Source organism: Salvelinus sp. IW2-2015, unplaced genomic scaffold (assembly GCF_002910315.2).
Source record: "Salvelinus sp. IW2-2015 unplaced genomic scaffold, ASM291031v2 Un_scaffold3074, whole genome shotgun sequence".
NCBI lineage: Eukaryota > Metazoa > Chordata > Actinopteri > Salmoniformes > Salmonidae > Salvelinus > Salvelinus sp. IW2-2015.
Genome location: NW_019944365.1, coordinates 35,715 through 46,223, shown reverse-complemented (window position 1 = coordinate 46,223; position 10,509 = coordinate 35,715). Strand labels below are relative to the sequence as shown.

The following is a 10,509-nucleotide window of genomic DNA, read 5'->3' as shown; positions in this document are numbered from 1 at the left end:
AATTGTGGCCAGGAGGCTATTATACAAGTGGGTACCGGTAACGAGTCAATGTGGAGGCTATATACAGGGGGTACCGGTACAGAGTCAATGTGGAGCTATATACAGGGAGGTACCGTACAGAGTCAATGTGGAGGCTTATACAGGGGGTACCGGTACAGAGTCAATGTGGAGGCTATATACAGGGGGGTACGCAGTACAAGTCAATGTGGAGGCTATATACAGGGCTGTACCAGTACAGAGTCCAATGATGCGTTGGACATAAATCCAAGTGAGTTTGCCAAACACCACCGGGTACCTGGTGTACTGGTACCCCCTGTATATAGCCTCCACATTGACTCTGTACCGGTACCCCTTGTATATAGCCTCCACATTGACTCTGTACCGGTACCGCCTGTATATAGCCTCCACATTGACTCTGTACCGGTACCCCTTGTATATAGCCTCCACATTGACTCTGTACCGGTACCGCCTGTATATAGCCTCGTTACTGTTATGTTATTGTGTTACTTCTTATTATTTTCTACTATAGTTTATTTGGTAAACATTTTCTTAACTTTTCTTAAACTGCACTGTTGGTTAAGGGCTTGTAAGTAAGCATTTCACAGTAAGGTCTACACTTGTATTTGGCGCATGTGACAAATTTTTATGTCCTTGAGTGTCCTTGAGAGGCCCAGGCAGAGGCCGGACTTAAATCCCCATCGAACATCTCTGGAGAGACCTGAAATTAGCTCCACATCCAACCTGACACAGCTTGAGGGGTTCTGCAGAGAAGAATGGGAGAAACTCCCCAAATACAGGTGTGCCAAGCTTGTAGCGTCATACCCAAGAAGACTCAAATCATTTAACTGCTGCCAAAGGTGCTTCAACAAAGTACTGAGTAAAGGGTCTGAATACTTATGTAAATGTAATATCAGTAGATTTTTGTATTTTTATACATTTGCAAACATTTCTAAAAACCTGTTTAGGTTATGGTGTGTAGATTGCTGAAGAAAACGAACAATTTAATTAATTTTAGAATAACTGTAACGTAACACAAAGGTGGAAAAAGTCAAAGGGTCTGAATACTTTCTGAATACAATGTATATATAGATATCAAAAAAATTCCCACTAAAATCTTTGGCGGTCCAAAAAAACTATACTTTGAGTCCAGTTTTGGCCCGCGGGCCGCCAACAGCCTACCTCTCATCTACAGTATCTGTTAGGTGTTTGAATACATTCTGAGGGCACGGTATGTCAGTACCTGGGTAGAGGTCCAGTTCACTATGTCAGGTACCTGGGTAGAGGTCCAGTTCACCTATGTCAGTACCTGTTAGAGGTTCCAGTTCACTATGTATAGTCCCTGTGTAGAGGTCCAGTTCACTATGTCAGTACCTGTGTAGAGGTCCGTTACTATGTAGTCCTGTGTAAGCGTCCAGTTCACTATGTCTAGTATCCCTTGTAGAGGTCCAGTTCACTATGTCAGTACCTGGGTAGAGTCCAGTCAACTATGTCAGATACCTGTGTAGAGGTCCAGTCCACTATGTCAGTCCCTGTGTTAGAGGTCCAGTTCACTATGTCAGTACCTGTGTAGAGGTCCAGTTCACTATGTCAGTACCTGGGTAGAGGTCCAGTTCACTATGTCAGACCCGGTAGAGTCCAGTTCACTATGTCAGTACCTGGGTAGAGGTCCAGTTCACTATGTCAGTACCTGTTGTAGAGTCCAGTTCACTATGTAGTACCTGGGTAGAGGTCCAGTTCACTATGTCAGTACCTGGGTAGAGGTCCAGTTCACTATGTCGTACCTGGGTAAGGTCCAGTTCACTATGTCGTACCTGTGTAGAGGTCCAGTTCACTAGTCAGTACCGTGTGAGGTCCAGTTTTCACTATGTCAGTACCTGTTGTAGAGGTCCAGTTCACTATGTCAGTACCTGTGTAGAGTCCAGTTCACTATGCCAGTACCTGTGGTGTAGGTTGCAGTTCACCTATGTCCAGTACCTGTGTGTAGGTGCAGTTCACTTATGTCAGTACCGTGTGTAGAGGTCCAGTTCACTATGTCAGTACCTGTGTGTAGGTGCAGTTCACTATGTCGGTACCTGTGTGTAGGTGCAGTTCTTGCCCCTGCATTTGCCACATTGAAACATGTCCGTCTCGGTCCCGCCCACTTTAGACAGCTGGTTGCTCTCTGATGGCGTCCTTGGTCAAAGTCTTCCTCATCTCTTTCAGCTCCGCGCTCGCCATCTCCTGTCGGGTCACACACAGACAGAACCTTACAGGACGGGTCTCAGATATGAAGCGCACACAAACCACATTGAAGAGTAATCACTTATATTTCAAAGTTGTGTAAAAGTGTGTTTTTTTCTCGGGCTGTCCCGGCACAACCACATTATTTCAGAAGGAGAGCCGAAGGCCACGCTCCTCTGTTCTGTGTCATTGGTTAACAGTAGGGATTCTACAATGACGTTTGAAGTTGTCACTTCAACGAGAGACGACTCGCTTCGATGTAAAAAAAAAAAAAAAAAATCCATTGAGAAATACTGCCCAAACATCTCTGTTAGTGTAAAAGTTATCTTAGATTAGTCTGGCTACGGCGTCTTTGTTTTTCAAGCGAAGGTCTTGTAAGGGATTATGGGAGCACACTGGTTTGGTTGGAGTGGACACCAGCTGAACTGAATCATGATGCTGTACTATTAAAACATGAAACACACAGACACCTCTCTCTCACCCTACACACACACACACTCCCCCACCCACACACTCCCCGCCACGCTCCCCACACACACCCCCCCCACAACACACACCCCCCCACGCTCCCACACACACAACTCCCCCATGCTCCCCCCACCACACAGACCCCCCCTCCCCCGCACACACCCCCCCACACACACACACAGACCCCCACACACAGACCCCCTCCCCCCCACGCCCCCCCACCACACACTCCCCCCCGCACCCCCCCCCCCACACAGACCCCCCACACACACACAGACCCCCCACCCCCCACACACAGACCCCCCTCCTCCCTCACGCTCCCCACACACACATCCCCCCCCCCCCCCCCACGTACCTCAGCGGCCATGTTAGCGATGCGGTCAGCAGAGATGTTTCCAGCCGAGGACGTTGCGCCGGAGGTCTGGTTCTTCGGGTCCTCAGGTTGGAGATACGGCTCCTCAGTCTGGACTTGTACTTCTGGTCGTAGACCTAAACTCCTGGTAGATACGTGTGGGAGGCGGGAAAGTGAAGGAGAACGACACAGGGAAGGAAAAAAAAAAAACTTTTGCCACCAAAAAGATAACCAAAAGCACAACTCTGTACTCACACTATTACAAAGCGTCTGGTCCTCACCACACCAGCAGAAACAGAACGACAACAAGAACACAGGTGGAAGGAATAGTCCTCAACTGAGCAGCCAAGTTCTCCGTGTCTGCTCCAATGGGCTTGTAGTCATCTGTAACAGCAAACAGAGTTTCAGTGCAGGCTAGTGGCCAATCCTCAACAACAAAAAAGGGGCTTAGTTTGAGATACCGTTACTCGAGGTATAACAAAACACTACTGTGTTTTCCATCTCTCTAAAGTCTCCCTTATATTAAAATCATGGGTTGTATAAAAATATTTCACTACAAAATGTTTAAGTTGATAGATTGTGACACATCTTCTTTAACTTAGAAAGTGCAGAATAATAGAATAATCATTTCTGGCTGAAGCGGGGGGTGGGGGTGTCACATCAGGTCATGTAACCCAATATGGCAAGTTGTGATGTTAGAGCTAAAATGTGGAATACAAGTAGTCATTTGTCTGCACTACATACACAAACAACCAACATTAAGATATCTTAACGTATCGAGGAAACATAGACCTGTAAACACACGTAAAAATAGGTCGGAAATATCAACTATCAAGTGTTTGCGGTTTTACTATTTGGTCGCATTACAACCTGTATTTAAATGGCTTTTTATTTGGATTTCATGTTAATGGACATACACAAAATAGTCCAAATTGGTGAAGTTTCCCCCCAAATCTTGTTTCAAAAGATTTGGGGGGGGGGGGGGGAGTGGTGCGTGCATATGTATTCAGCCCCTTTGCTATGAAGCACTTGAAAAGGACCTGGTGCACCCAATTACCTTCAAAAGTCACATAATTAGTTAAATAAAGTCCACCTGTGTGCAATCTAAGTGTCACATGATCTCAGTATATATACACCTGTTCTGAAAGGCCCCCAGAGTCTGGAACACCACTAAGCAAGGGGCAACACCAAGCAAGAGACACCATGAAGACCAAGGAGCTCTCCAAACAGGTCAGGGACAAAGTTGTGGAGAAGTACAGATCAGGGTTGGGTTATTAAAAATAGATATTAGAAAATTTGAGCATCCCACGGAGCACAATTAAATCCATTATTAAAAAATGGAAAGAATATGGCACCACAACAGACCTGCCAAGAGAGGGCCGCCAACCAAAACTCACAGACCAGGCAAAGAGGGCATTAATCAGAGAGGCAACAAAGAGACCAAAGATAACCCTGAAGGAGCTGCAAAGCTCCACAGCGGAGATTGGAGTATCTGTCCATAGGACCACTTTAAGCCGTACACTCCACAGAGCGGGGCTTTATGGAAGAGTCGCCAGAAAAAAAGAAAAAAAATAAGCAAACGCGTTTGGTGCTCGCCAAAAGGCATTTGGGAGATTCCCCAAACATATGGAAGTAGGTACTCTGGTCAGATGAGACTAAAATTGAGCTTTTTGGCCATCAAGATAAATGCTATGTCTGGCGCAAACCCAACACCTTGCATCACCCCGAGAACACCATCCCCACAGTGAAGCATGGTGGTGGCAGCATCATGCTGTGGGGATGTTTTTCCATTGGCAGGGACTGGGAAACTGGTCAGAATTGAAGGAATGATGGATGGTGCTAAATACAGGGAAATTCTTGAGGGAAACCTGTTTCAGTCTTCCAGAGATTTAAGACTGGGACAGAGGTTCACCTTCCAGCAGGACAATGACCCTAAGCATACTGCTAAAGCAACACTCAAGTGGTTTAAGGGGAAACATTTAAATGTCTTGGAATGGCCTAGTCAAAGCCCAGACCTCAATCCAATTGAGAATCTGTGGTCTGACTTAAAGATTGCTGTACACCAGCGGATCCCATCCAACTTGAAAGAGCTGGAGCAGTTTTGCCTTGAAGAACAGGCAAAAATCCCAGTAGCTTGATATCCCAAGCTTATAGAGACATACCCAAAGAGACTTGCAGCTCTACAAAGTATTGACTTTGGGGGGTGAATAGTTATGCACGCTCAAGTTTTCAGTTTTTTTGTCTTATTTCTTGTTTGTTACACATTAAAAAATATGTTGCATCTTCAAAGTGGTAGGCATGTTGTGTAAATCAAATGATACAACCCCCCCCCAAAATCTATTTTAATTCCAGGTTGTAAGGCAACAAAATAGGAAAAATGCCAAGGGGGGGTGAATACTTTCACAAGCCACTGTATTAGTTTTTAGCACAAATTTCACATTCATTTAAAATGGCCCTCCAGCCACCCCATACCTTAGATCCCCCTTGTGATTGGGCTCTGTTACACCCACAGAGTGCCTTCAGAAAGTATTCATACCCTTTGACTTATGTCACATTGTGTTGTGTTACAGACCGAATTCAAAATGGATTCCATGTTTTATAATTCTACACGCAGTACCCCATAATGACAAAGTGAAAACATGTTTTTATTAACATTTTCAAATGTATTGAAAATTAACTGAAGATCGATCTAATTTCCATGTATTCACAGCCCTGAGTCAATACATGTTAGAATAACCTTTGGCAGCGATTACAGCTGTGAGTCTTTCTGGGTAAGTCTCTAAGAGCTTTACACATCTGGATTGTCCAATATTTGCCCATTATTATTTTAAAGATTCTTCAAGCTCTGTCAAGTTGGTTGTTGATCATTGCTAGACAGCCATTTTCAAGTCTTTCCATAGATGTTCAAGATGATTTAAGTCAAAACTGTAACTAGGCCACTCCAAAACATTCAGGGTCTTTTTGGTAAGCAACTCCAGTGTAGATTTGGCCTTGTGTTTTGGGTTGTTGTCCTGCTGAAAGGTGAATTAATCTCCCAGTGTCTGGTGGAAAGCAGACTTTCAGGTTTCCTCTAGGATTTTGCCTGTGCTTAGATCTATTCAGTTTCTTTTTATCCTAAACTCCCTAAACTTCTTGTAGTTCTTGCCGATGACAAGCATACCCATAACATGATGCAGCCACAAATATGACGAGTGGTACTCAGTGATGTGTTGTATTTGCCTCAAACAACTTTCTATTCAGGACATAAAGATAATTTCTTTGCCACTTTTTTTTCAGTTTTACTTTCTACCTTATTGCAAACAGGATGCAAGTTTTTGGATATTTTTATTCTGGACAGGCTTCCTTCTTTTCACTGTCATTTAGGTTGGTATTGTAGACTAACTACAATTCAACTATGTAACTATTTTAAAGTCACCATTGGCCTCATGGTGAAATCTCTGAGCGGTTTCCTTCCTCTCCGGCAACCAAGTTAGGAAGGACGCTTGTGTCTTTGTAGTGACTGGGTGTATTGATAATGCATCCAAAGTGTAATTAATAACTTCACCGTGCTCAAAAGGGATATTGTGCGTCTGCTTTTTTTACCAATAGGTGCCCTTCTTTACGAGGCATTGGAAAACCTCCCTGGTATTTGTGATTAAATCTGTGTTTAAAATTCACTGCTCAACTGAGGGACCTTACAGATAATTGTACGTGTGGGGTACAGAGATGAGGTAGTTGTTAAAAAAAATCATGTTAATCTCTTATTGCACACAGAGTGAGTCCATGCAGCGTATTACACTGCATGGCCAAAAGTATGTGGACACCCCTTCAAACTATTGCTGACGGGTGTATAAAATTGAGCACATAGACATCCAATCTCCATAGACAAACATTAGCAGTAGAATGGGCCCTACTGAAGAGCTCTGTGACTTTCAACATGGCACAGTCCAACAAGTCAGTTCCTCAAATGTCTGTCCTGCTAGAGCTGCCCCGGTCAACTGTAAGGGCTGTTCCTACCCCGGGCAACTGTAAGTGCTGTTATTGTTAAGTCGAAACGTCAAAGTGGCAAGCCACACCAGCTCACATAACGGGACTACCGAGTGCTGAAAAATCATCTATCCTCAGTTGCAACACTCACTACAGAGTTCCAACCTGCCTCTGGAAGCAACGTCAGCACTGGAACTGTTCGTCATGACATTCTAGACGATTCTGTGCTTCCAACATTGTGGCAACAGTTTGGGGAAGGCCCTTTCCTGTTTCAGATTGACAATGCCCCCGTGCACAACGCGAGGTCCATACAAAAATGGTTTTCAAGATCGGTGTGGAAGAACTTAACTGGCCTGCACAGAGCCCTGACCTGTAATGTATACGACTTGTTAAGCACATTTTTACTCCTGAACTTATTTTGGCTTTCCATAACAAAGGGGTTGAATACTTATTCACTCAAGAGATTTCAATCTTTTAATTTTTAATTTAAGTGTAAACAATTCTAAAAAACATTATTCCACTTTGATATTATGGGGTATTGTTTTGTAGGCCAGAGACACACAATCTTAATTTAAACCATTTTAAATTCAGGCTGTAACAACAAAATGTGGGAAAAGTCAAGGGGTATGAATACTTTCTGAAGGCTCTGTATAAACCTATACAGCTCTGGAATGTGCTGAAAGTGGCAGCCATCTTGGTAGGGTCTGTCTCACCGTCAGTCTGCAGGGCAGCCACCAGCAACTCTCGGCACTTCGTGCGTACGCTGTCAGTGGTGACGGGAGTGGGAGGGAAGGAGGTGAACTTAAGGGTGGTGGGGGTCGTAGGTGTGGTGGGAGTCTTCGGGGGTTCCGGCAGTTCTTGTTTCTTACTAGGATAGACAAGAGGGTGACAGCGAGAAGAAAGTGTTACATTGTGTTATGAGTCACCCTGATCCTTCCATTTATTCTGACTGGGTATCAAACCCCCGTCGTTCGCCTACCGGTCAAACCCCCGTTGTCTACCTACCGGTCAAACCCCTGTCGTCTGCCTACCGGTCAAACCCCCGTCATCTACCTACCGGTCAAACCCCCATCGTCTACCTACCGTCAAACCCCAGTCGTCTACCTACCGGTCAAACCCCCGTCGTCTACCTACCGGTCAAACCCCAGTCGTCTACCTACCGGTCAAACCCGCTCCAGGTACTGTACCACTAAAACACATTACACTGGCGCCCATCTAGTGAGTGACAATTAAACACATATTTTGTTTGCCTTTTAAGCCCATTCTCAAAAGATTTAGTTTTGTCATTATTTTGCGGAATCCCGAGACACAGAGATCATCCACATGAGATTAACGAAAGGACTTAAAAGAGACCCCCCTCTTCCAAAAAAAACATTTTGGTATCTCTTCTCATTATCAATACCTGGAGCCCCTGCTTTCCTTGTAATCTCCCTTTACTTGCCCTCTCTGCCTCATCCATATCTTTATGTATTTTGTCCCTAGCTTCCATCAGCTACTTAACTCATGCATTGGAAATTAATGAGAGATAAAAACGCTATTTTCATTTCTAGCCCCAGTAATCCCCCTGTGATTTGTGTCTGGATTTGGTGAAAGCAAGAAAACATCCCACCCCTCAAAACCCTGGCCTTCTTATCACAATGCCTCTGCAACCTGACTAGAGAATTGTCTGCATTCCCATGGCACCTATTCTCTAGATAGTGCACTACTTTTCTTAACCATGGCCTTTATGGACCCTAGTGCACTATATAGGAATAGGCGTACCTATTTAGGATGGGGTCACTAACCATTGGCTGCTTTGTATCATCATGGGCTTGAAATGGGAGAAACCGACAGTGAATCTGAATTCATTGCTATATATTATTCTCAAGCTGGTAATTATTTCTCTGAGATAGATGGATGCGTCGGGCATTGCTTCAGCGCTGACTTTAAACTTCATTCTTACAGGTTGATTAGGAACCTCAAATCTACAATCAAAATCCACTATACACATTAGAACACACTTTTTGAACATGTAGAACCATTTCAACCGTAAGCACACACCCAGAACATTTAGAACACATTTAAACGTAAGAAACACACTAGAACATTAGAATCCACATTTAAACCGTAGAACACACTAGAGACATTAGAAACACATTTAAGGCGTAGAAGACACCACTAGAACATTAGAACACATTTAAGGCTAGAACACACTTAGCAAACATTAGAACACACTAAGAACATTAGAACACATAGAACTTAGGAACACATCTTAAACCGCATTAGAACACACTTATGAACATTAGAAACACATTTAAGGCGTAGAACACAACTAGAACATGTAGAACAACATTTAAGGCGTTTAGAACACACTAGAACATTTAGAACACACTAGAAACATTAGAAACACATAGAACATTAGAACACTTTTAAAACCGTAGTACACACAACTTAGAAATTAGAACACATTTAAGGTCGTAGAACACCACTAGGAACATCTAGAAACACATTTTAAGGCGTAGAACACAACTAGAAGCATAATAGAACACAGCTAGAACATTTCTAGGATACACACTAGACATAGAACACATTTAAACCGATAGAACACTAACCTAGAACATTAGAACACATTTAAGGCGTAGAACACACTAGAACATTAGAACACACTAGAACATTAGAACACACTAGAGCATTAGAACACATTTAAACCGCAGTAGAACACACTTAGTAACATTAGAACACACTAGAACCGTAGAACACACTAGAACATTAGAAAACACATTTAACACCGTAGAACACAGGGGAAAACAGACACACATTGTTCCTTCAATTGCTCACTTAAAGAAATGTAATGAGGTCCAAACAGATTCAGAGACATCCCAGCTGTGGCCAGCTGCACATTGTCTGTGTGGTCCTGTCTAATAGCGCTAAATGCAGTGTTTATGATGTAAAATAGTGCCACTTGTGGTGGGCTTATACATGCAAGAGTGCTAGGCTAGCATGGGAAATACTACACAGAGGCGAGATAGATGAGTTTAACTAGCCGCCACCAATTTTTAAGTTTGTGCACCAACTGAGAGTATTCTCCTTAATGAATACATGCCTCACCAAAGTAGAGCATCACGATGGAATCTCAGAGAGTCATGTATACGATCAGAATCTGATGTATTAAGTGAACAAAAAACAAGTCAGTTAGAAAGAGAGATCGGAAATGTACTAGGAAGGGTACCATTTTGGAGGAAAAGTGGTAGAAGGGTCTATAAAGTAGCTTTTTGCAATTTCAAGTCAAGGTGCGAAAGGAGTTTATGTGAAATTGTTGAGTATTGTCTGCAATCTAGGCCACGTGACCGGGAAATGTTTCATTTGTAAATGTTAATGAAATGATCAAGCATTTCCTCAGTGTTTAGAGATTAAATTGCTATTAGGCTATTTAATTGGATGTGTGCAGAATGCACCGCCCACGCGTCTCGAATTCTCACGCTGGACGTGCAATATCAAGTGTGCCATATGGCCAGAGGTTAGAG

The 10,509-nt window shown here is 43.5% G+C and overlaps 1 pseudogene; it reads right to left on the bottom strand.

Annotated features, from left to right (window-relative positions):
* The window catches only part of LOC112075300 (transcription elongation factor A protein 2-like), a 54,142-nt pseudogene that overhangs the window by 9,948 nt on the left and 33,685 nt on the right, over positions 1 to 10,509 (bottom strand).